The sequence below is a fragment of the Balearica regulorum genome, chromosome 8 (assembly GCF_011004875.1).
Source record: "Balearica regulorum gibbericeps isolate bBalReg1 chromosome 8, bBalReg1.pri, whole genome shotgun sequence".
Taxonomy (NCBI): Eukaryota; Metazoa; Chordata; class Aves; order Gruiformes; family Gruidae; genus Balearica; species Balearica regulorum.
Window position 1 is genome coordinate 27103218 of NC_046191.1, and position 6042 is coordinate 27109259.

Consider the following 6042-nt stretch of genomic DNA (forward strand, 5'->3'; position numbering starts at 1 on the left):
CCCGCCCCGAGCAAACCTGCACATCCCACCCCTGCGGCTAGCCGGGGAGCTGGGGGGGACACACAGAAAGCCATCCTTACAGCTTGCCCGGCTCGTTTTCCATCTCTGGTAAAAGCCTGGCTCGCATCCTCTGCGTGCTTTGGGTGACAGGGAAGCCATCCTGATGGCACAGCACGCCTGCGGCTCTCCGGGAACACTGCATGCGCTGGGGTCACGCAAAAGCAGTCGATGTTTCAAAGACAGGCTCCTAGCCACGAGTGCAAACCTCCGTGTGCTCACTAAAATTCAGGCTGACGCCGTCGGGAAGCGGCCACGCTCTGGCAGTCCTGTATCCTTCTGCGCCTCCTGCCAAACGGAAATGTCCTGGACGCGCTGTTCCCAGGGAAAGCACAGGCACATCGTCCTCTGCTGCGTAGGTGTACGCACCGCGGTGATGACTTCTGGGTCTCGCTAATTCACGATGAAACCTGAGCTTACCTCATGAATGCACCAGCGGTGATCAAACACACGCCAGCACCGTGCCCCAGGTATGGCAGAGGCTCGCGTTTGTCTCCCAGCCTGCCCATGGGTCAGAGGGAGAAGCCACACGCACAGCGGGTGCTACGAGAGGCCACGTGAAGCTCTCACTGAAGCAAGGCTGTGCACTAGCAAAGCACCCTCAGTCCTTAACACACGTGTGTCCCCAAACCACCCCAAACCTGGTGCCTGCAGCCCTGGGACAGGGCACCTGTCTAGGGGGGCTCCCGCTCTCCCATCCCGTCCCATCGCTCCCTCCCAGGGACAGTCTGCAGGGCTGGAGCTGCCAGACACAAAGAAAACATCTTGTGTGAGAGAATAAGCAGCTGTGGCATGGGGGACAGCAGAAGCTGCTGACTTCAGGGCCAGGACCGCAGGCTTCATGTGGCATGGCACCGTGCCCCCCTCTCCCCCGGCTTCCCTGGGAAGCAAAGCTTGTGGAGAGGGGGGCAGGGACGGTTTGTCTCTGCAGCAAGGCTGAGCAGAACAGAGCAGGGGAAGCAGCCAGGGAGGATGGGAGGACAAGGACAGCCAGCCTTTGAGCAACTGGAGAGCAGTAGGAGGGAAAAGGCATGTCTAAAAGCCTCCCCCCACCAGCCTCTCTCAAGGATAAAATGTCCCTCAGGCACCAGCTCCTTCACTTCCATTTCCACTGCTCAGTGCTGACAACAGCTGAGCTTTCCCGGGGGGCAGCTACCCCATCTGTCAGCACACACTGCCCTGAGGCTGGAAGACCGGGGCTTCTGGAGCCCCCAGCTCGTGTCCTGCAGGGCCTCCGGGAGGTCTCAGCTGGCTCAGAGCACTGGACTCCCAAGCAGCCATATCACCATCAGGGCTAGCGGCAAGAGCAGCCCCGAGAGGTCCCATGGCAAGCAGCACCACACCTAAAACCTTTTAAGCCTTTTTCCAATGGGCACTTTCAAAGGCTGGAAACAGAAGGAAAACAAATCAACCACAGTATTTTAAGACAAAAAGGAAGGATTTCACATATTACTGACATCCTTTGTTGATTTCTTTATGAGGGGAAGAAAGCCTTTCTGGTGGTGTTTAAGCTTGGGTTAAAGACAAGTTTAAGCCTGTCCTTTGGGGGCAAGAGGAGACATCGACAGGCAGTTTGGGTTCACTGTGGTCATCTCTAAAGTCTGAACATTCTCCCTTCGAGAAAAAAACAAGACAAATCCACAGACAGAGGAGGACAGCAGAGCAAGCAAGTGTGGCTCTGTTTTTTTCTGTCTTGCTGAAGAAGGCTGGCCCAGACCCTGGCCTGAACAGGAGGCCCCAGTTTCCCCCCCACCTGACCCCATTCAGTGTGACTGGTCTCTTGCAAACCCAAGGCAGCAGGTAGACAGTGCCCTTCAACTGATGAAAACATCACCAGGTCTGCGAAAAAGGGAATCTAACAGCCCCGTGACACGCAACAGAGCATCTCTGTGCCTGGAGCTGGGGGTGCAGAAAGCTGCCCCCCCCCCCCCCCCCCCCGAGATCCCGTGGAAAGCATGTCCTTGTGCACCTTCCACCTCCCTGTGCCGATCCGGGCCCCTGCGAGTTCTGGGCAGCACCTTGCCAGAGGTGCTGGCAGCCCGGAGACTGTGACATTACGGGTCAAGTCAGGCCACGGATATGATGGCGGGAGGCGTAAGATCCGGGCTGAGGCCGATGCTAGGTCTGGGGAGTCACTCATTTTGATTTGAAGGGATGCCGAGCTCGGCAGGACAGAGGGATGCAGCGCACGCAGAGGCACGGCGTGCCCTTTGAGGACAACCGCCGCCATCCTCAGCTCTGGGGCGGCCGGGCGCTCCCGGGGGACGCTCAGCGCCGAGGGCGGGCGGCCTCGGGCGGGACCCTCGGGCGGGATCCCCGGGCGGGACCCCCCGGGCGGGACCCCCCGGGTAGGAGCCCGGCGCTGCCGCTGCCGCTCCCGGGCCGTGCCCGGCGCCCGCCGCGGTCCCGCTCGGCGGGGGCGCAGCACCACCGCGTGGCACCGCAGCCCCGCGCACGGCCCGGCGGGGACAAACCGGGTGCTTGGGGCTGTCACTCGTTAAAATTCTTTGCAATTAAAATGCTTCATACCGGGGGCAGAGAGCCAGCGCCGGCCTGCCTGAGACCCTCCCCGAGCCTTCTCCAGGCTGAGCGGTCCCGGCTCGCTCAGCCTTTCCTTGCAGGAGAGCTGCTCATCATCATCTTCTTAGTGACGCTCCGCTGGACTCCCTCCAGTATGTCCATGTCTCTCTTCTACTGGGCAGCCCAGAACTGGACACCGCACTCCAGATGTGGCCTCACCCGTGCAGAGCAGAGATCACCTCCCTCTACCTGCTGGCAGCGCTGTCCCTGATGCCCCCCCGGTCACCATTAGCCGCCTTTGCTGCACAGGCACGTTGCTGGCTCACGTTCAGCTCGGTGTCCACCAGCACCCTCAGGGCGTTTTCTGCCCAGCTGCTTTCCATGGGTGGCCCCCAGCGTGTACTGGTGCTTGGGGTCGCTCCTCCCCCGGTGCAGTGTTCAACTGCATGAGGTCCCTGTCAGCCCATTTCTCCGGCCTGTCTCTGGATGGCAGCACGACCCTCTGGCGTGTCAGCCACTCCTCCCAGTCTTGGTGGGGGTGGGAAGGACACACACCTGCGGAGGACACACCCCAGCTAACTTAGGGCCAAAAGCTGAGAAATACCTAGCATCCCCGGTGGGACACGTCATCTTCCCTGTTGCCTGGCCCGGAGGTGAGCAAGGTGAGCTGGAGGCTGTGGTTGATCCTTGCACACTCCTGCTGCGTGCTGTAGCTCTTTCCAGCACCTCCCTGTGGCCTCAGCTCCTGTGGCTTTTGGTCCTGTGGCCTTGGGTGCCAGCACCACATCCTGTTGAGAGAGACCAAAGTTGCAAGAGGCAGGTCTCCTTGTTAGCATTCCCATGCTGGATTTTGCAAGACACTATGAGCTAGTCCAGCTGTGCCTTCCAGAGGTCACATACAGAAAATGGCTGGTGGAGTATGCCATCATGTCCCTGGGCTCTACAGCTCAGTGCCTGCTGCCAGCTGCAGCCAGGGGTTCATGAAGGCAACGCTTCTGTAGCTGCCAAGGGCCAGCAGAGAGATATCTGAGCATTTGAAGCGAGAGGTGGACTCAACAGATGCCGCTCACCTGGGGACAGCACATGGTTGGATGGCAGGAGGCCATGAGGCCTGGCGGGGGGCCTCAGCAAGCAGTGACAGTCACTTGTGCATCATCAAAGCCCCACCAAACGGCTTTGCTGCTGATGCCCAGGATGAGGGAAGCTCCCTCCTACCTCCATCCACTGAAGGAGGAAATCCATCTCATGGAGCAACGTGACTAGACAGGAAAGCTCATGACGTGACCCTGAGTTGCCCAGCAATTTGAGAGGTTTCCCTACTGACCTCAGCAGTGACACTTGTGTTTATGCCTGTGAGTCAAATAAGACCTGGGTGAACAGGCACATACCCTGGAAACCATGTCTTCTGAGGCTGGCCAACCCGCGTGCCTGTGGGAGGCACGACTGCATCAAGCCTGACCTTTCCGCACCCTTCCTTCAGCAAGCCCTGGGCAGACAGAGGAGGTCTGTCCAAACCAGAATAGGAGACATATTTTAAAATATGTCTAATGATAATAAAACTTTAAAAGAGTGGTTTTTAAAACCTGGAGCAAGCCAGGAGAGTTGTGCTGTGTCAGATGGGTTAGTTGGCTGGATGAGCCCCAGGCTTCCTAGGCAGATCTGTTCTACCTGGTAAGAGCTTATGAGAGCAGCTTAAAGCCGTGTTTAGGAGAACTTGTGCCAAGCTGGACTGCATAGGCACTGAGTACAAAGCTCAAGACAGATTACTTGTCGGATGGGAAGAGTGAAACTTCATACAAGTTCTGCCTTATAATCATATTGTGCTGAAATTCGGGGCTTCTTATTCCCATTCACCAGGCAATGCTTCCAGACTCTGGGGCCTGGCAGTTTCCCACCAGTGTCAGAGACTTTTTGGACCTGCCTGGGGTTTTCTGCACACCACGGGTGCCTGTCCTTTGCCTGCGCGGTGTAGGCAGCACAGCTCCCGCGGCAGCCTCGGAGACCCTGCAGCCCTGCTCTTCATCCATGGGAACCCCTACCCCATGGTTACCCCATGCACAGCATGGCTGGGAAAACGGGTCTGGCTAGGAGCCCAACTCTGAGCAGCACGAAAGATGACAAAAAAAGCCAGAGGGTAATGGACAGGAGTGCCTGTCCTCCTGACCCCCAGCCCATACTCACTGCCTTCTTCCCCAGTGCAGGAATGCAGCTACACACATCCTGCCTCCCTGAGATGCCAGCTGTTTGTACCTGTCCCCTCTGTGCACTGTAATTAAACCTGGCCAAGCCCCTGTGATCCAGGAAAGGTTCCACCTTGCTGTGTTTCAAAATATAAATGCCTTCGAATGTGCAAATCGAAGCAGCACAACATGTCTTCTCCGCTGCGTGGGACCGTGCAAGACCATCCCTGGATTTTGATGCCACTCAGCTGACGCCAATGCCCTGCCGCGTCAGCACGTTTCCCGCACACCCACGCGCTGCCCTGGCTGCTCCATCAGTACCTGGACACGCAGGGATACATCCGGAGCTGATCAGCATGTCCCACCCTTGATGGAGGCTGTGACGGGAAGGGATGCGCAGGGGGTTCACCACAGCAGTGGCACCCCCGACACTGCACACGTGTGCTCACACCACCCTTTGCACGGCAGCTGCGTGAGCACCCATCTGCGCCCGCGCGCGTCGCACGAGCTCTCACTAAAACCCAGCACAGTCACAAAGAGCAGCGCCTCTAGAGTTGAACGTTCAGCTGAAAACGCAGGATGAGTGATCTGTAGACAAAAGCTGTGATTTAACAAGGTGGGTGGGAAGGACACAAGCATCTCCACGCAGCCCTGCCCATAGCACCTTGGGCTCACGCCTTCCCACCCGCCCCGGCTCCGGGCTGACCCAGCTGTGCTCAGAGCAGCCCTGAAAAGACAGGGCCCGCCGGGGAAGCAGGGGCTCAGCACCGTGCTGCTCACCCCTGCACCAAGCAAGGAGATGGAACCTTCTGTTTTGATCTCCCAGACGGAAAACCCCACTAGAATTTTCTGGGGAAACCTCCAACTTGGATAAAAGTGAGTCTCTGAGGACTGTTTGGCTTCAGTCCTTTTGGCTCTGAGAAAACCAGCCTGGCGTTCCCACGTAACTCCCAGCCGCTCTGGCACCCGCCTTGGGACGTCCCTCTCGTTAATACCCTGCTCTGCTCTCTCCTGAGCTGAACTGTGGACCTGAGAGGTCAGAGGACCTGGGCTGTGCAGGAAAATGCAGGCAGAGCTTTGCACACCCCAGCCAGCCCCCGCTGAAGCTGCTGGTGGTCAGCGTTTGGCACCGCTGGCAAAGAGAGCGTGGGGAAGGTCCAGGACGGACTGCCTGTCCTGCTCCAAACAGCACTTTTGTGGTGTCCAAGACACTGTGGTTGAACCCACAGCTCACATACCGGTGCTCTGCTAAACACTGCCAAGGCTGACGTTTGTCCTGCAGCAA